This window comes from Bidens hawaiensis, unplaced genomic scaffold, assembly GCF_021521415.1.
Source record: "Bidens hawaiensis isolate Kalapana, Puna unplaced genomic scaffold, B.hawaiensis_p1.1 tig00032931_1, whole genome shotgun sequence".
Lineage (NCBI taxonomy): Eukaryota > Viridiplantae > Streptophyta > Magnoliopsida > Asterales > Asteraceae > Bidens > Bidens hawaiensis.
Window position 1 is genome coordinate 71,604 of NW_027495642.1, and position 21,477 is coordinate 93,080.

A 21,477-nucleotide genomic window follows, 5' to 3' on the forward strand; every position below is an offset into this window, starting at 1 on the left:
GTTGACCCGCCCCGCTCGATGTTAAGGCGGGTACATACCTCTTCAAGCTCCCCCCCAGTCTAATGTGTGTCTTGTCTCGCGCGAGCGAGGTAAGATAGATATTAGACTTAATAGTTCTCTTTTAATAGGGTTTTGTCTTTTCCTTTTTTATTTCTCATCGTTGCGCGAAATTCTATCCTTGTGGTTGAAATGAATCGTCCATGTACGCGGTTGGTTGGTGCTGACATGCGTCAGAGATGGAGACGTGTCAGACTTTTCGTGTGCTCGAGTTGCTACAGTTGCCTTTCATGTCCCCTCACACAGTGTCAGGAACACGTGTCGCGCTTGTGTTGGCCTGCACCTGCGAGTGGGGGCGCGTGAACTCTGATCAGTACCTGTTTCGTTCCCTTTCATGTCCCCTCACACAGTCAGGAACACGTGTCGCGCTCGCGTTGGCCTGCACCTGCGAGTGGGGGCGCGTGAACTCTGATCAGTACCTGTTTCTCTCTCTCCTGGGCCTATAAAAGCAAGCCTTTTGAGTTATTATTCTTCATCTTCATTGTTATTTCAGAGCTTTCCTTTCCTTCCATTTTTATTCCGATTTCCGTTCTTGAAGTAACCTCTGTTTGATTTCACAGTTGTATGTCTGATAACCCAGACACCACAATCTCCCAAAGCAAACGCCGTGTAAAATCATTAGTCATGTCCACTTTGAAGAAGACCGGCAAGGGAAAACGGGCTGCTGAGGCCTCGTCGGAGGAGGTGGGGAAGGGCAAGACAGTAAAGAGGTGGGATGAGATTCCCTGTAAATTGAGACAGTCTGATTTTGACAGTCTCATCGCCTCTCAGGGTTTTCTCCCTGAGTATGGCTGTATGCTTCCGGCGGCCGGGCAAACGGCGGCAGATCCGCCCACCAGCTATATCTCCTTATATTGCCATTTTTTCACTCACTGCAACCTTCGTCTCCCGATGACAAGGTTTATGGGTGCGCTGCTTCAATTTCATGGGATTCACATATCCCAAGTCCATCCTTTTGGACTTGTGCGCATGACTCATTTTGAGTTCATGTGCAAAGCTCAGCGCGAGGAGCCAACCCCTCGGCGCTTTCAATTTTTTTATAAGCCAAAAATCCAAGATTCTTGGTTCTCATTCGTTCCTCGCAGTCAGAAGGTCAAGTGCTGCACTGTTTCCTTCAAGAGCCTTCATGACTGGTCTGAGAAATTTTTCTATATTAAGGCTGGTGTGATTCCCATCCGCATGACCATGCGTGCGATCACTTCTGCGCCCGCGGATGTGAATGTTCTTAAGAACCCAACTGGCGCATGGGTTAATAAGTTGACTGCTGAACCATCCCCCGCCAAGAATATTTGCGAGGAAGCGCTGGTGGGGGTTGGCATGAGCAGGAGGTGGGCCGACAGCGCGACCGAGCCTGTTATCCAAGTTGATGGATTATGTGAGTTATTAGCTCATTGCATTATTTCTGCGTGAATATAATTCGTTTTGCTGATATCATTTGTCTTGATTTATGCAGTAAGCAAGGAGTACGTCCACGCCGCCTATGATGAGCATATGGAGGGTGGCTCTGTCGCGCTGGGCGCTGGGGAAGTTGGCTTCCCCGATTGCTTCGCTGATATGTTCATCCCTGTTGATTTGGGATTTTACTTTGACAGCGATGCGCCTGGTAGGCCTTTGTACTTATGCTTATGCCTTTAGAATACCAAATTTGGTTAACATTTCTGTTGCACGTATTGTAGATGCGCTTGAGAACTATGAGCTGGAGCTCGCGGAAGAAGAGGTGGAGGAGGAAGCTGAGGTGCCACAACTCAAGCGTAAGGCTAAAGGGAAAACTGGCGCAGGGGCTAGTAAAAAACAGAAGAAAAATGATGCCCCTGTTGCTCAGGATCCTCCTGCTCAAGCGAAGGGACTTGAGAAAACCAAGGGGTTTACCTCCAAGTTTTCCTTGTCTTCTTTGCCTCTAGGTGTGGGCAGTCCTCCTGTCCACACGAGGTATGGTGCCGCCACCTCCTCTCTTCGCGCGGCGGAAAAGGGAAGCGGCGCTGCGCCTGCTGTTTCCTCTTCAACAGGTATACTTTGTTTATACTTTATAATTTTATGAGCGTGATTCCGATAGAGTTATTACTGAATCTTTGCTCACTCAAATTTTTGTAGAGCCGGCGACCTTGGTGGATCAACCTCAGGCGCAACAAGGTACCGATGCTGCGCCGAAGGTTGCTTTGAAGTCCCCTGTTTTGCCCTCAAAAAGGGGGAAAATGGACTTCATGGCGATGTTTAACTCGCGAACGGCGGTGCGCCAAGGTATATATTGCGCTTTTATTTTCTGACTTTTTCCTTTTTAGATCAAGTCCTGAATCATTTCTCTTTGTTGGTTTTTTCATAGGCATTATAGCTGGCACACAAGCTGCTGGCGACACTGCTGGCGCCGGCGCCAGCGCCGTTGGTTCTGCTCCTGCTCCTGCAAGCACTGAATCTCCCCTCATTGGGATTGCTAAGGAGCAGGAGGCTGTTTTACGCGCTGATCTCGCGGCGTCGAGACCTACCTCACCTCCTCCTGCGCGCAGCCCTCCTCGCGAGACTGGTTTTGATTTTTCCAGGTCGCAGGAGAAAAGGCCTGTTACAGAGGAAGATGAGGAGGTCCATTTTGAAGACTCCGATGGCGGCCGCGCAAGCCCTGTAGCGCCACGAGATTTCGTGGCGCAGTCTTCTCATGGGGCTGGCGCTGACTTTTCTGCTTGCTCCCCGCAGGTATAAGTTCGTTTTGCTCCGCTGCGCGGACTTCCATATTAGTGTTTAGATGACTAGAACGTTGCTTTGTGTTTGCAGGAAGCCGATCACATATACCGCCCGAGATGGAATATTACTGAGGATAGCTCATTTCAGTCCATGGGGGTGTGTGAAGACTTCTGGGCTCACTCCGTGCCTCCAGCTGAAAGGAGGTTTCAGGAGGAGCGCGCCCGCGTGGACTTGCTCAACGACCATCTTTTCGCTGGGTCAGCGTTCTTTGCTGCCTCCCAAGAGCTTCGCTATGATTATGTAAAGGTGCGTGATGCTCTTACGGAGGCCAAGCAAGAGGCTAAGGTATCTGCTTGGAATCTTTCTGACGCTCGAGAGAGAGCTGAGAAACTCCAAGCAGAACTCAGCGAGAACCGAGCAAGTGCCAACGCTGCCTTCGTGAAGCGCGGGCATGAGCTGCAGGCTGCGCGGGAGAAGCTGCAGGCAGCAGAGGCGGACGCGGCCAAGTATGCGCAGCGATGTGCGCGACTTGGAGCTGGATGCAGAGGCGCGTGACCAAGCGCTTGTGCAGTCTATCACTGACAAATCTTCATTAGAGAGTGAGGTTGCGCGCCTGAAGAAGGAGCTTGAGGCCGCGCGGGCAGAGAAGGATGAAGCCCTGGCGACGGCAGCGTCTAGCCAAGAAGCGCTCGATGCTGCGCGAGCGGAAAGGAAAGAGGCCTTGGCGGCAGCAGCGTCCGACAGAGAGGAGCTGAAACAGACCAAGGAAACTGTTGAGTTGTTAAACTCTCAGATTCCTGCTCTTGAGACGTCTGTTTCTTCCCTCGCGCAGGATCGCCAATGGCTAGTCTCACAGGGTATGACTCGTTGCGCTTATGCGATGAAATACTCAGACGAGTTTCAGACCCTTGTGATGGATTGCAACGCTGCCTCGCGCTTGGTGGGTCGAGCTGAAGGGTTTAAGGATGGCTGTGAATATAGCATGCTGAAGAAGAACCCATCCGACTACCCTTATCAGCTCGACGTTGTCTGCGCGGACATGGCCGAGGTGGGGGAGAAGTATTTGAATACTCCCATTCCCATCCTTGAGCAGGTATTTTAACCTTAATGAGTTTACCTTGACTTATTTTCCTAGTCTTTTTGTACTCACACTTTTCCTTATGCTTTGCAGATAGCCTTGCTTGCTGATCAGCCCGATCTCGGCGCTCTAAAGAAATTACTTGACGAGTGTGAAGGGGCTGGTGGCGGCGATGATGGCGCGGGCAATGCTGCCTCTGCTAGTGGCTCTGGCGTGGCCAAAGGACCCGCTCCTGACACTATTGTGATAGAAGACGACTCCATTCAAGACGAACAGCTTGACTATGGCAAGTTTGGAGATGACGAGGAGCGGGCTGCGCCAGATGCTGAGGGAGGTAATGATGAGGGCGATGAAGAGGCTGACGTCGACATAGAGACTTGAGAAGCCCTTCATGTTTTTTTTTTTTTTTTTATTTGCAGTTTGTATCTCATCATTTTGTAAATTTGTAACCTTCTATGTTTTGGAATGAAATTTTGTTTTTCCCTTATTCGCATCTTGCGCATTCCCCATTCATCTCTTTATATTGCATGTTTGCTTGTTGAATATAAGATATGCTTGCACGTTGAAATAAGAACAAGGTTGTAAGGAAATTATTTTACTTAATCCTTGTCATATTTTAAGTGATTTTGCAATATCCTGACTATGTTGACGCGTGCCTTGGCGTTTCATTATTCCTCTTTTGCGCGACGTTATCGCGCATTTATTATAGGGAATTATGAGTTTTTTAGCCTTTACGTGTCAGTATGTGTTACTCTGATATCCATTACAATTCCATGCGCGACCTCGACCTGAGACCTTAACAACTATGTTTTGGCATGTGCTTTGCCTTAGTTGTGCTTAGGTATTTTTATGGTCTAGCTGCGCAGCATGTAGGATGGATCTTGTGAGTGATTTGAGCTAAGGCTCGTATTATTGGGCTAAGGCCCTGAGCTAAGGCTCATATTATTGGGCTAAGGCCCTGACGTTTTAGAGTTAAAACTCGTTAACGCGTTTGAGCTTGAAGCTCGCGCATGTATGTTTTACTTCGTTTTATTTTTGTTTTGATGTCAATACAATGTTGTCATATTGCTCCAAATTAATAAAGGGAAGTGTGAAACATGTATGCAAAAGGTAATAGAACACACATTAAGAGAAGATAGCGCGTATCATTATTCATAATGGCTTAAAAAGCCTTGATTACAAACTTGACAATTTTTACATGAAACATTTTCTAAGCTGTGCTGCGTTCCATGCGCGCGGGATCTTCTTTCCATTCAAATCTTTTAAAGCGTAAGCGCCTTTTCCCAATTCTTCCGAGACTTGATAAGGTCCCTCCCAATTGGGGGACATCTTTCCCGGGGGTATCGCGCGGCTAGCTTCATTGTTTCGAAGGACAAAATCATTCTTCTTGAAGTGGCATTCTTTCACGCGCTGATTGTAATACTTTTCTAGTTTTTTCTTGTATTTGGCTTCACTGATGATAGCCGCTTCTCTGCGCCCTTCAAGTAAGTTGAGATCCAACCTTCTTTCGCGCTCGTTATCAATCTTACTCATCATGAGCACTCTATGGGATGGGCATCCAATTTCTGCTGGAATCATAGCCTCCGTTCCATAGGTTAGGCTGAACGGGGATTCGCCATTGCTGGTTTTGCTTAATGTCCTGTGCGCCCACAGGACATTAGGTAGCTCCTCGACCCATGAATGGGATTCTCCCTCCAACCTTTTCTTCAGCCCATTTAGCAAGCTTTGGTTCGCGCGCTCCACTTGGCCATTCCCCTGAGGGTGGTATACTGAAGGGAAGATTTGGTTGATGCGCAATTCCTTGAGCCAGCTGGATATCTTCCTGTCGGTGAATTGTTTGCCATTGTCGCTCACAATTTCCATGGGCAGGCCAAAACGGCATATGATGTGGCTCCAGATAAATTGCTTCATCGCCTCGGCTATGATTTTTGCTAGTGACTTGGCTTCAACCCATTTTGTGAGATAGTCTACTGCCACTACCAAAAATTTTACTCGCCCTTGCGCTTGCGGTAGGGGACCCACAATATCGATTGCCCATTTGTGGAAAGGCCATGCGGAGGTCACCGGAATCAAGTTGTTCTTTGGCCGCATGGTGTTTGGCGCATAGCTCTGACACGCTTTGCATTTTTGGATCTCTTTTAACGCGTCCAAGTACATGCCTGGCCAATAGTAACCTGCGCTCATTGCCTTGGTAACCAACATGCGCGGGCCAGCATGTATTCCACAGATTCCTTCGTGTATCTCTCTGATCACATAGCTTGCTTCCTCAGCATCTAGGCATTTCATGAGCGGTCCAAGATAAGAGCGTCGATATAATGTACCATCAAGCAGTTCATAGTTCTGCGACTTATGTCTTATCTTCCTCGCCTGTGCGCGATCGTCCGGTACCTTTCCCTCCTTCAAGAATTCCATTATTGGAGTTATCCATGATGAAGGGGTTGTATGAATTACAAGGACAGACTTCGCTCCCACCGACGGGTTGCTCATTACTTCTACCCTGACATCTTTGCCAAAGTGATCGAAGCTGGTTGATGCCATCTTACTCAGCGCGTCAGCAGACTTGTTTTCACTGCGCGGAATATGTATGATTCTGAAGAAGTCAAATTGCTCGATGAGCTTTTTCGCCTGCTCTAGATACAGAGGCATGGTGTTCTCCTTGGCATCATAAAGGCCATTGACCTGTGCTGCTACCAAGTATGAATCAACATGGGCCTCTAGCTTTTTAACTCCGAACTTGTGCGCGATGCGCAGACCAGCCAGCAGGGCTTCATACTCAGCTTCATTGTTGGTGCTCTTGAAATCCAACCTGATTGCGTAAGTATACTCATGACTTTCTGGATCCACCAGCTTGAGGCCTGCGCCGGACCCTTCACTGTTTGAAGCTCCATCAGTGAATAATCTCCAAACATTTTCTTCATTATTGGCTCTCGGAGGGTCTACCTTGCGCTGAGCCTCTTCAATTTTTCCTTCAGGGATTTCTGCGATGAAATCAGCTAAGACTTGTCCCTTTATTGCTGGACGGGGCTTATAGGCGATCGTGTGCTCTCCTAATTCCAGCGCCCATTTTGTCAGCCTTCCTGAGAGCGCGGGACGCCGCAAGACTTGCTGGATGTTGTAACCAGTCAGAACTTCAATAGGATGACCATTGAAATATCTATGAAGCTTGCGCGACGCGTGTGTTAGTGACAAAACTAACTTTTCCATGATGGAGTAGCGCGTCTCAGGATCTGTCAGCACCCGACTCACATAATAGATTGGTGTTTGGATTCCCTTGCGATCCACCAACAACACTGCGCCGATGGCGCGCTCTCCTGCTGACAGGTACAATGTTAGAGTTTCGCCAGGAAGTGGAGCTGTGAGCGCAGGCAGATTTATCAGACATTCTTTTATCTCACTGAAAGCTTGCTCGGCCTCAGGCGTCCACTTGAATTGGCTTTTCTTTAGGCAATTTCTCAATGTGTTAACGAATGGGGTAGATTTGCTTGCATGGTTCGCTAGAAACTTGTTGATTGATACCAATCTACCATTCAACTTTTGAACTTCTTTTATGGTGGATGGTGAGGGCATGTCAAGGATAGCCTCCACCTTCTCTGGGTTCACCTTGAAACCATCCTTGGTGACCATTACACCGAGAAATTTTCCTTCTTCTACGCCAAATGTGCATTTGCTCGGGTTGAGCTTCATGTTTACTTCCTTTAGGCGCCAAAGGGTTTCTTCGATGTCTTTGAGCATTTGTTTTTCCTCCCTGCTTTTGATCACCAAATCATCCACGTAGACTTCTAGGTTTCTTCCAATTTGCTCGTTGAAAACCGCGTCCATGAGTCTTTGGTAGGTGGCTCCCGCATTCTTCAAACCAAAGGGCATTTTTGTGTAACAAAAAACATCCTTGTCGGTTCTGAAGGCAGTCTTGTCCTCGTCTTGTGGTGCCATTTGAATTTGGTGATAGCCCTTATAGGCATCCAGAAAACATTTGAGCTTAAATGGCGCCACGGAGTCCACCTTCGCGTCAATGTTTGGGATGGGGTAACAATCTTTTGGACATGCTTTGTTGAGGTCTTTGAAGTCAATGCACATCCTCCATGACCCGTTGCTCTTCTTTACCATCACAGGATTGGCTACCCATGTCTGGTATCGTATTGGGCGGATGATGTTTGCGCGCAGTAGATCCTCTACTTGCTCATTCATGGCCTTTGCCTTCTCATCCCCCATGATTCTCTTCTTTTGAGCAATTGGCTCTACGGACTTGAACGTGTTGAGAGAATGTTGCGCCAGGTCTCGCGGAACCCCAGTCATATCAAAATGTTGCCACGCGAAGACCGACATATACGTTGTGAGCAATCTTTTCATTCTCAACCTTGTGTCGTCTGATATCGTAGCTCCAATTGTGATTGTTTGCTCTGGGAATTTTGGGTTGAGAATCCATTCCTCTGGCGCGTTGTTTGCCATTGGAAGTTTCATTCTCCCTTCCCGCGGAATACTTGTCACTGCGCACAAATGATCTCGGTATACAAATGTTACACCTGTTGGTGTTGGGAACCCCAACGCTCCGTGCGCTGGCGACGGTATGGCGTTGAATTGGGCAATCGTTCCTCTACCCAAGATCATATTGTGGCATGAAGTGGTGGGCAAGACCAAGAAGTTGGCAATTTCAGCTCGCTTGTGTTTCTCATCCCCCATAGTTAGTTCAAAATGTATCTGACCTAAGGGGTGAATGATTTCATTTGAAACACCCGAGATTGGTGCATTCACAATTTCGAGCCTTGCTTGGTCTGCTGGATCCAACTCCCTGAAACATTGCTCATACATGATGTCTGATTCACTGCCAGTGTCCACCAGGACTTTTGACACTTCATAATGAGCAATGTGTGTAGTGATGACTAGAGGACTGCTGATAGAAGGGCCTCCCCTGATTCTTGGGAAGATTACTTGTTGCTCGCGCCAATCTCCTTGGACTTGCGCGCTTCTCTTTCTCGATCTTTGCCCTTGCCTTCCTCCCTCGGCTACACAGATTCTTTTGAACTTTTTGCTGGCTGAGGCTCCATCTGGTTGTTCATTCTCTGGTCTTGGGTTTTTCACCAGGTGAGCCAACTTGCCTGATTTCACATCTCTTTCAATCGCATCCTTCAAATGGTGGCATGCATCGGTGTTGTGCCCTGTGGACTTGTGAAACTCACAATACTTGCCACTGTTTGGTGGTCCCTTATAGTGTAGTGGCTTGGGGCTTTTAAACTGGACATTCTCTGTGCTTAACACTTATGAAGGCGTTTTAGTGAGGGGAGTCCATATTCTTGGTAGAGGTCTGTTAGGCTCTCTGCCCCCCTCCCTCTTGTCACCCTCTCCGCGATTACGACTGTCTTTTTGGGGCTGGGGTGAGCTTGGTTGCGCCTGCTTTTCTGCGGGAGAAAAACTGGTTTGTTGCAACCTGGACCATACAGAGTTTTGTTTGCCCCTCCTTTCGTTGTTGCGCGGTGCTTCTGCTTGGTGCCCTCTTTCTCTTGCTCTATCTTGGGCAATTTGTTTTTCATTTCGCGGGAAGACTCGCGATGCTTCCATTAGCTTGGCCCAAGTGGTTGGCATGCCATCTCTGCTCACGAGAGCTCTGCGGAGTTGATCACTGCGCGCACCTTGTATAAAGGCCACGCGCAAGAGTTGCTCAGTGATACCTCCAATTGCAAGAGATTCCTGATTGAAACGAGTTATGTAGTCTTCAATCGTTTCATCATTCCTGCGCACGCAGTGCATGATGTCATCAGGGTCACGCGTGTGTCTGCGCTGCTGTACGAAGTGAGCTTGGAACTTCTCCAATAGCTCTTCGAACCCATCGATTTGCCCAGTCGGCAAGCTTTCGAACCAGACACGCGCCGCGCCCGTGAGGCAGCGAGCAAACATGTGACACCATGTTGGCATCGTCCAGCTTTCTAGGTTTCCAGTGTTATAAAAACCTTGTAAGAAATCGTCTGGATCTGTTGTGCCATCGTACTTGCCCAACCCACTTGGCATCTTGGTTTTGTGTTGAATGGGAGCCTTCGCGATGCGGTCAGTGAATTTTGAATGCTTCACCAAGATGGCTGGCATGTACGGTGTGGTTACGTCCACTTGCCCTCTCGCTGGTGGGTTGTACGGTGTGAACAGATCCAGATCGGCTTTGGCTCCAGGCGCCATGTTCATGTGCGCGCGGAGCTATGAGCCTCCTGCATGAGTATCTCGCGTCTTCCTCATGCTGTGCACTTCTTCATCACTAAAATCAGCGTGTTCAGTGTGAACAGAGTGACCATCTTCCGGCGCGCGCGCCCTTTTTGTTGTTCCTTGAATGGTTTGCTTATCAAACGCGAGCCTTTGTGTTAGGTCGGCTAACTTTTTGTGTTTGACCAGCTCATTGTATTTGTCCATTAAACGCCGTTGTTCGTTTATGAGCCATTCTTTAGGGTCATTTGTTTCATCTTCTGGACCCATTAGTCCTTTTGTTTCCGCCGGTCAAATTTTGGAACGTGAGATCGTCTGGAGGAGTTTCAGTCTGGCTATGAGGAGTTGTGATGAAGGGATGGTTACTGGTGGTGCGCGCAGAATCACGCGGCACCCTCAGAAACTGCTGTCCCTCATTAACATCCTCACGCTCAATATCCTCCAGAACTTGATCGCTGTTTCGAACACCAGAAAACCATGGTGAAGTTTTTCAGAGAGAACTGATGAGATTTTGTTGCCGTTGTAACAGGTGATGGCGCCAATGAAGAAACGTGGATCGGCTCACTGGTAGACGATCAACTTTCCTCGGGTATGAGTATGCTATTTCACCGATGGTTCTCCGGAGTATGAGTTCTTCCACCTACAAAACGAGCAGCACCGTGAACTTACCCCTCAGAAAGGGACAGAGGGGTCCTCTTTGGGGTAACCCTCCGGTGTGAGAATAAGAGATTGTAGGAGAAGATAATAATAATCTGAGAGTGAGTAAGGAATTGGAATGTATTTTCTTGCTTACCTCCCCTTGTGGAGGTGGTGTGGTATTTATAGTGTTAGGGTTTCCAATGATTGGGCTCAGATCCCATTAGGGCCTTTTTGGCCTCCTCCTATTGCTTTGCGCCACGTGTCCTTAGGACACCTGGTGCTTTTTCATTGATTATTCTCTGACCCAGGCATTTTACCTGACCCATGTGCAATCACGTGGTAGCACATGGGTTTTGCTGAGTTGTCCACCTTTCATTGGCAGCTGTCAACATCAGCATATTCTTATTCCTTAAAGGATACCTTCTGGAAGGTTGTCTGACGAGCACAATCAAGGTTGTCCTTATCCTGATTTGGATAAGGACGAGGTTGATTATGTGCACGTGTGATATGCGCCTATCCTGAGGATGCGCGAAGTCTTCTCTTTATTCTCACGCGCAGATGTTTCATGCGCAGATGTGATATGCGCAAGCATATGTAATATGCGCCACGCGCAGATGTGATATGCGTGAGCATGCGATATGCGCCACGCGCAGATGCGCCACGCGCAGATGTGATATGCGTGAGCATATATGGTGCGCGAGCATGTGATACGCGTGAGCATATGTGATGCGTGAGCATATATGATATGCGTGAGCATATGTGATGCGTGAGCATATGTGATATGCGCCGTGCGCATAGGTTTTGGCTTTGTGCCTTCATGATATCTTGATTTCAAGCCTCTTGTCTATATCTTGTGGGTTGACCCGCCCCGCTCGATGTTAAGACGGGTACATACCTCTTCAGAAGGTACGGTTGATATTAATTAACCTGATTTTTCAAATTCCATACTTAATATTTCTAAGAAATTAAAGTAAATTAGATTTAATAGTGGAATGCTCCCGTCTGTACTTGCCCATATCTCATCTCGTAAAAGAGAATAATTTCTACCACTTATCATCTTATTATGGGTCGAGTACACGTGTCAAGAACCAAAGCCATTTGGCTTACGTGGCAAGCAAAGAGGAGGTCTAGGTTTGATGTTTGCTTTATTAATGAATCTTATTGTACAAGCTTCTCTATCTCCTCTCTCTATTTCAGACCCCAGATCTAATTACTTCTTCCTATGAACATTCATCCTCCATCGTTTCTTTCCAGGTGAGTAGGTCAACCTCATAGGTCAGGTCAATATTGAGAAATTGTGTAATTTTGATTTTTTGATAATGTTAGATCTTTTGGTCAAAATAATTGAGTTGAAATACGTTGAAAATGATCGAATTAAAGCAGGTTGATTTTTTAAAGAGTTGACTAGAAAGTTAAATAGAAGCAAGCGATGAGATGATAATGGCAACACCTCAATGGCAATAGTCAATACCTCATTTGGTCCTTTTACAGCTTATCAGTTATTCAAAATTTTGTAATTTATTTAAAATTCAAACAAGATTTGAAAAACCGATTTGAATGAATTCGAACCAAATTATAAATTCAATGGTTAAAATAGTATGCAAAGGTAAAAAAATTGATGAAGTATGGCATTTATGTCATCCATCATAATTTCATCTTCCTAACGTTATGCAGCTTTTTTTAGTTTGAAAATTTTGGAGAAATCTCAAAACAACTAAAGATAAATAGGTCAATTAAGATACCGTGATCATTAAAGCAAAAGTGGGTTGTTATTTATGAGTGGTCGAATGTTTTTAAATAAGAGGAAACCTTTATATAAATGAACTAGGTTAGAACCCGTGTAACTCACGGGTTTTGTTAAAAAAAAACCAAAAGGTAAAAAAAAATTATTATATTGATTACATGAAAACGACAAATAAGAAACTTTATTATTGCAAGGCGTAACAATTAATAATACACATAATTCTAAGCTGTCAAATGTCAAGCCAGTAAATAAAACATGATGATAATAATAATAAGGAAGCTAACCATGTAAACGTGTTTACCTATAAAACAGAACTGAAATATAGAAAAAAAAACTAACAAAAATATTGTTATTTTATTGCAAATCATTATTCATAAACCCTTAAAAAGTTTGAAATATCAACACTATCAAACAACCAATCATGAAACATACCAATAAAAAAAATCCACAAACGCAAATGCATATACCGGAAAAACATGACCGGCAAGTTCAAAAAGAAAATAATAACAAAACCAAAAACTGTTTTAAAAGTGACAACAACACATCTATTTTTCCTTTTTTGGAATTAATAGATTGTTGTTTTCTTCTGAATTGTCACATGAAACCTGTTTTCTTTGGATTTATTACTTGAATTTGCAACAGATGGATCATCAATGTTATATATGTCTCCAAGTTTTCTCTTTAAATAAAGTAAGGATGATAAGTTAATTAAAAAATATAATAATTATAATATAACACAATAATAGAAAAATAAGATATGGAATTTACCTTTTCATCCACCAAGACCATTTCCATGGTCCAGAGGTCGTGTGGGGGCTTCGGATCTCTATTTTCCCAAAGCCTCATGATTCTAACCTTAATAGTTTGAAGGGTCTTTTGAGTTGTTAACTTCATTGAGATATGATTCTAGCCTTAATAGTTGAAGGGTCTTTTGAGTTGTTAACTTCATTGAGATAAGTTATATTGTCAACCAGCAAGCTGAAAATAAAATAGATTTATAAAATATTCAACAATTTAAATTCTTTAAACTGTTTAGCCTCAGTTTATAATTATTAATTATATAATTTACATATGAATATGACCATAAATTTATATAAATATATGGTTGCTTGTTTAAATATAAAATTTAAACATTTATAAAACGTAAAACAAAGATGAAGTTGATGAAGTTACAATGGTCTTTGAAGAAGACATAATGATTTTGTATTGATAGTAATTTTTTAGAGTAATTTTTGAGAGCATAACAGAGCATGAAAACGAAGAATTGTTAATTTACAGAAGAAATAGTGAAGAGTATAAATAGGTAAGTTTTTAAATTTGAAAGTCAAATAATTATAATTATGATAATTGAAGATTATTTGGGAATTTTAAATTCAAAAGATGAAATAGGATATATCGATACAATTAGTTAGAAAATCACGTTTTATTTTATGACCCCGTGTGATAAACAATTAAATAAGACATTTCAATTCAAATTCAAATGCAAGTAACAATTAGATAATTCATTTCCTAACTTACAGTATTATATTTGTCTTCTTTAGCTCCGTAATTGATGGTTGTTATATCAGTATTGAAATTAATCGATTCTAATTAAGAAGTATAGAAAATTTTCAATATTAATTTGATTACCCATTACTATGTAAATATTTATGGAATGAGGAAAAGATTAATCATAAGATTTTGGTTATTTATAAAATGATTTCGATTTCCAAATAAAAGTAACAATTATTTTGGGGATAAATAATTTGTAAATTTTGAGAACCCCATAAATCTTTTGATAATTGCAGTAATTATTTGATATCTGTGAAATAGTTTTTCGTACACTCTCAATTTGGAATTGACATTTAGACAATTTTTTAAAATGTCTAAATTTTCAAAATTCACTTAAATTATGACGGTTTTTGTATATGACCTTTTATTGATATTGTTTATATTTGGATATGATTTATTTGGAGTGCCTACTTTTTGCATGATTGATCAAAAGTAAAAATGTATGATTAGGAAAGTTGTCAAGAAAGAAGTTTCTAACTTTGGATGATGAAAGAGAAGTTGACTCAATTTATAATTGTTAAATCTTTTGTTAAAATGTACCGAAGATTTCAAATCTTCATTTGGAACTAAAATGAAGACAAAAAATAAGAGTTTTTTCAAAATTAGAATGATAAAAGTCTTTGCCTTCGTTTAGAAGGGTTAAATGAAGGGTTAAAATGCATACAAAATATGAATTGCACACTCACCAAACATTGTTGTTATGAAAGAACTAAGATGATACCTATAGTAAGTTGAATAGGAATGGTAGCTTAAAATTTCAGCTTGAAGACATAAGTTATTCCCTTCATTGACATGGCTTAAGGAAAAAAAAATAATCAGTAAAGTTAATAACAAAATATAATAACAATACATAATAACAACACTGAAAGTAAAGCACACTTTTTTTATTATACAACTATTCGTTATGATTTATCATATTTTTAAAGTACTTGACCGGGAACCATTTTCTATGTAATTTACTCTATGCATAAGTAACAACATGATTTCAACCATTTTCTATGTAATTTACTCTATGCATAAGTAACAACATGATTTCAACTGGGAAGCATTAGACATCGCTAATTCATATTAATAACAATAATTTTTTATCTTTGTGAATGAAATACAAATCAACACGATTAATGAAATGATGCACCTCTTCAAGTTTAATCAACTAAAAGGAAAATTTTAGTTGAATATCAGGTTAAGCATTAACAATTCCATAGACTATGTTTCGCCTAATATATTTGAAGAAACACTAAGTGACCCGGGGCAGATTACGGATAATCTGGGGGTTAAGTAATGTTTCCCACGAGGATGAGGTCCAGCAGAGAAGGTTGTTCTTCAGGTGACCTGCAAAACAGACACCGTAAGCTCGTCACTGAGAAGGGGGGGGGGGTTCCTCCTTGTGACCACCCTCCGGCGTGAGAATCAGACTAGATTGCTCTGAATATAAGTGTATATTGAGAGATTGCTAGATAAGATAAGATAATGAGATATCAGATGATGTCCTTACCATTCCAAGGAGTTGGAGTATTTATAGCCGAAGGTAGGTTTCCTAGAAGGTACAGCCGGCTGAATAGTATTCCTGTTCTACCAACAGTGGGCTACGCACAAACCATGCTGGTTGGTGGATAGGCTGCGGCCGACAGTGACAAGGTCGGCTGTATACTGTTCCTTTACTGCCGGCTATGCACTGTTCCACCAACTGTAGGCTGCGCACGTCCCACAGTAAGGGTTGGTGAGTAGGCAGCGGCTAATAGTGACAAACAGTGCTAGAGGGTGCACCTCCTCGTACTGTTGTCGGTGAGCTGTCACCCTGTGATTGGTTCATGGGCGTCTGGCCAGATCGTCTGTTTTGCCCATACCTTGGTAGGTATAGTACAAAAGATCTTCCAGGAGCATACGGACTGGCTCATTTGGGCGGGAGTATTCCCGCCTTGCTCATTCCTTCATGTGACTACTGAAGTAGCAAGAGTTAGTGCCTTGTGCGTGTAGCCTTGCTATTAGTGCGGGTAGCCTTCCCTGATGGCTTGTATCCGCAGCTGCGGGGACAGGCGGAGTACTTCACCATTGGGAGGCTTTTCCTGCGGGAACAGCTTGCGTACTGCGCGTAAGGACGTCACGTCTCTAAGCATGGTGGGTCCTGCGGATCCAGTTGGTTTCTGCGCAGACGTCTCTCTTCAAGGTGAGTCCTGCGGGTCCAACTGGGCTCTGCTGGGACCTACCTCTTCAAGTCCCCCCAGTCCAATGTTCTTCTCATGAATGTTTAATAAAGTGAGGTGAACTTTTGGACTTAAGCAAAGGGTTTTGAAAAGGGTTCAGTTTTAAGGTTTTCCATGGGGATTCTTCCAGCGGAAGTCCTAATGTCACTTGCAGAAATTCCCGACTTTCCTGCTTGATCTTTGGGTATGATGCGGGTAGGTCTGTAACCTCCTCGCAAGTCAGGAGCGTTGAGTCCCACTTGTATGGATTCTCCATGAGGTTTTGGTAGTTTTGAACATAGTGATCAATTATGTTAAAACCACCAATTCCATCTTGGATCTTCAAACAATGTAGTTCTCGACGTTCCCGCTATGCGGGGATGTTATTCCGGTTTCCGCAAGCGTGGCCCAGAAGATCCTTCCTGGTTTGAATTCCCTGCGGAGTGCTAAGTATGTGGAGGGTTTTGCCTTGACACTGTACCCGCACTCGTCTTATGGTTACTTCCAAGGTATTCCTGGCGTCAATTCCCTGCGGGTGCTAAGTATGTGAAGGGTTTTGCCTTGACACTGTACCCGCACCTGTCTTACAGTTACTTGGTTGCCAAGGTAAGGGGTATTTTCCCTCTTACTTTTGAATCTTTTTGAAATTTTTGGAAATTCGAAGAGTTGGTGAAAGGATAAGAACAGTCCAAACATCTGAAACGTCGTGCGACGGTTTCTTCTGACTGTGTCAGGACGTGCAGGAAGTTATGGTGACGTAACAGTACATGGTCATTCCAGACGCTTTTTCAGGCGCGTGGGCGCGATTTTTCGGGCGCGTGGCCGCGAAATTAATGGTACGCGTCCTTTCAACAGCTGTTGCCAGCTTGCTTTTTGCCACGTGTCATAGTTTCATTGCACCTTCGATTTCTCTCTCTTCCGCATTAAATTCATCGCATTAATTGCGATTAGTATATAAAGGGGGAGAGGGTTCTTTGTAATCCACACTTTCACTTTTCTCTTCATCTTCAAAACGATTTCCGGCGAATACTCATCTTTTCAGTCGAGCATTCTCTTGAAATCGTTTTCTTCTTTCATATCTGCAAGATGTCGTCTCACGATCTTGAGTCTACAGCCCAGGAGGCTGGGGTGTACGCCGATGACAAGAGTACTGCTGGCGAGTGCCAGTGTGCTCTGCCTGTCGATCTATATCAGTACATCGTCAGGAAGTTCATGCTCGAATCTCTCGAGCCTGAGTTTCCTGAACCCCATCAGACGGTGTATGATGCCCCCAGAGGCAAGATCGGGGTATATGCTGCATTCTTTGTCTATGGGAATCTTAGGTTCCCGTTGACAAAGTTTGTGTACCGTGTCCTGGAGAGGCACGGTGTGCACCTGACCGAGGTGCACCCGATGGCGATCGCGAAGATTCGCCACTTCGAGTGGGTGTGCCGGATTCTGGGCATTGAGCCCTTCGTCGACCGCCTGATGACCTTCTACTCTTGGAGGTGCATCCAGGGGTGGTATACGCTGATAACCCGAATCAAGGGTTTGAAGATTTGCGCAACCGAGCGCAGTCTTCGTTCGTGGAAGCGGGAGTTCTTCTACATCTCCGCTCGCGCCATCCCCCTTGCCATGAAATTTAAGAATGGGCAAGCTCTCCCAAGCCTTCACGCCTCCAACTACCAGGAGGCGGAATGGTTCTCGAAGATATCCCGAGTCCAATCTCCGGTTTACCGGTTTGCGGAGTCCGGGATGGTGATGCTCGGGATGAGCCGGGTGTGGAAGGATGCGGATGCGCGAAAGGTCCCGATCGTCCTCGAATACGGTTTGAACTCTGCTCCTTACGGTATGCTCTGTTTCTTTTTGTTGATTTAGAATCTCTTCTAACTTCTTTCCTGTTTATTTCAGAGGGGAACGACTTGCAGTCGCTCCTGTATCCGCGGGAGGCTGACAGTCCCGCTCGGATGGGTACTCGCGCTCTAGACGAGAACGAGTTGCCCATCCTAGAACAAACGGCGGATCGGTTCGTGGAGGTCTACCCGCTAGGCCACGAGATCCTGAGCGCCAGGCGGCCAGGTAAGGCGCTATTCAACCCTCGACCCCTCAATGTTGAAACCTCTGCTGGAATTCCTCTAATCTTATGTTCTGATGAGGAATCCGCAGATGGTCCTCCGTTGGTGCGGAAGAAGAAGGCCGCCGGCGGGAAGGGGAAGGAGAAGGTGGCCTCCACTGCCGATCCGGTGCCTCGGTCTGACTCAGAGGCCGAGTGCGAGGAGGTGGCGGGGAACCCCGGTGGTGATAAGACCATCGCTCCGGAGGCTGCGACGACTGTTACCTCCGGAGAGCCCAGGATGACGGTGAGCGGCGTGAAGAGGCCGGCTCCATCGGGTTCATCCCCGCCTGTCCGCACTTTTAGGCTCAAGAAAACCCGTAAGTACATACTTTATTTTTAACTTCATAGTTTTCCATCATTAATACTTATCTTCTTTGTGCAGGCGTGCATTCCAGGGTGGAGCGCGGAGGAGTACCCCCCGCCCATGACGGTAGGCTTGGTCAGCCTACCTGAGGCGACGACCCAGGCGGCTGCGCCTGCTTCCGCTGGATCAGTTGCTCACTCCATTGAGCCAACTGTTCCAGCTGTGATGACATCATCGCCGGCTGTCAGTGCTATTTTTACCGCATCTTTCACTGAGCCGGCGGTTACTTTTGCTGCGGATTCCGCAGCGGCGACCGCGGCGGCCTTCACCATGCCTCCTCCGTCATCGGCAACGACGGCCGACCCTTCAGGTATGCATGGGGCTTCTCGCCAACCTCTGCCTCCTTCCCATCTACCTGACCTCTTGGACGGATTTCCCTTGGGTTCAGGTGATGGGTTTGGCGGCTATCGGCCTGTTATTGACCCTACAGGTGCGTAGGGTTCTTTTGGCCTATTTTTTTTTTTTTTTATATATCATCTTTTCCTAACTGCTTTTTGTTTTTTGCAGTGTCGGATTCCAATGAAGTGTATGTTCCTCGATGGAACATCCGCCGAGGAACAACCCTTCGCACACCTGTGGAGTGCGTGGAGTGGGCTCGTCACGCAGCTCCCAGTGGTGCGTTGGGGGAAGCCATGGCTAGCTACCAGGAGGGTAGGCTAACCAATGAGCTTCGGGTTCTCATGGCCCGGATGCAGCCGCGCGTCGAGCTGCTTTGTCGTGAAAACGACAAGTTAAAAGCAGCTCGCATTCAAGAAGTAGCTCAGGCGCGGGCTGTCCGGGAGGAGAATAGGAGGCTCTCCGCCGCGGCTGCGGAGAAGGAGAAGGCGTTCAAGGCCCTTGAAGTTGAGGTTCAGGCCCGTCTCGAGGCCCGTTCCAAGGCTGCCCAAGCTGTTAACGAACAGCTTCGGCTGGCTAAGGAAACTGCTAGGAACGCAACTGAAAGGGCCACCAAGGCTGAAGCTGTTGCTGAGCCTCTACGCCTCGAGAATGAGGAACTTAAAGCTAAATTAGAGGCGCTCCAACAGGCTCATGATGCCTTGGCGATGGAGGACGCGAAGAAGCTTCAAGAGATCCTGGACCAGAGGGGCGTGCTTGACCACACCGAGCGGAAGCTAAAGGGCGTCGAAGAGGCTGCTGCAAAGGAAGTGTTGCTTGCCAACCTCAATAAAAGTGAAGCCGAACGCGCCTGTACCCAAGCTCAAGCCGCCCTCCAAGAAGCTCTGGTTGCCAAGGAATGGCTTCTTCGAGAAGCGTTGTCTCAGGTAAGCTTTTCATGTCTTTACGCTTTTCTTTGTAAATAGAAAAGGTTTTGATACTTGTATTTTCTTTTTGTAGGTTGTGCATCGGGTCTTCACGGAGACGTCTTATGACGATGCTATGAGCACAGCCCTCAACGCTTCTCATGAGGATGGGGAAAAGGCCGGCTTCCTGCTTGGTCTAGGGTTTGTTGAGAAAGGCATCCCGCCTTCCAACTTCCCTTTGTATGATGTGGATACTGAAGCTGTTTATGACCAAGCAGTGAATCAGTATGCCGCCTTCCCGCATCCGGTGGTGGAGAAGGTAAACGAAGTCGCTGCTGCTGATGATGGGCTAACTATCCTTAAAGCTTTCCTTGAACCGCCACGCTCTGCTGATGGTGCGGGTCCAAGTGGAAGTGGTCCTGAAGCATGATCCTGAAGATCCCTTTCCACCATTAGCGTATATTTTTGCTTTTGTATAGCTTCTTTTGTATGCGGGTATGCACCCAGCAATCTTTGTAATATTTGAATTTGATGGAATAAAGATTGTGTTAATTCTTTGCCTTGTTTATTTTACGCATGTTTTGATCTAACTTAACAATTTCTTTAGTACTTAGATAAGTTAACTTTTTAACGTGGCAAATTATAAGTTTGTTTCGCTTCCTCTTTCATGATTGTGCGGGTATGACCGTCACTTACACTTAGTAGGATGGCTTAACTTTACTTATATCTGACCTGCGTGGAAGTTTTCCTCATCTTTTCCTTTGAAATTTTCTAAGTGTTCAGAATAAGTTAACCTTTGGACGTGGTAGATAATAGGTTGAAGTTTTGCCTCCTTGTTCGTGATTGTGCGGGTAAGACCGTCACTTGCACTTACAAGGATGTCTAAACTTTACTTACATCTGACCTGCGTGGAGGTTTTCCTTAAAACTTGAAATTTTTACCGTTGTGTTTATGCGGGTTTTGCCGCCTTCCACACGTAACGACTTACTTTTTCCCCTATTTATGCGGTGAATACCGGCACATCAGTGTGGGAAGTTCATAAGTATAAAGGTAAGGCTATCAACACATTGTGAAAGGAGAATCATTTCCATTAGAAGTGGCTCTAGGCCTTTTCTTTACAAGTTTGGAATTGATCTACATATAATATTTGCGTAATTGAGCTCCATTCCATGTTCTTGGGATGGGAGTGCCATCGAGCCTTTCGAGCCGGTATGCGCCCTTTCCCAGAACTTCTTTGATAATGTATGGCCCTTCCCAGACCGGGGCCAGCTTTCCTGGGCGTTCTTGGTTTGAAGCCTCGTTGTTACGCAGAATGTAGTCTCCTACATTGAAGTTGCAGAGTTTTACCCGCGTGTTGTAGTACTTTTGCATTTGTCGCTTGTAGTTCTCTTCACGCACTGCGGCTAAGTCTCTGCGTTCCTCGGTTAGCATAAGGTCTAACCGTCTTTCCGCATCATTGTCTTCTGGCTGGATCAAGACCCTTGGTGAGGGTAAACCAATTTCGACCGGGACCATGGCTTCAGTGCCATAAGTGAGACTGAACGGGGTTTCTCCCGTACTGGCCTTGTTCAGCGTTCTGTTTGCCCAAAGGACGTGCGGAAGCTCGTTCACCCAGCCAGATCTGTGTTCCAAGAGTCTTTTCTTTATGCCTTCGACGATGCTCTTATTT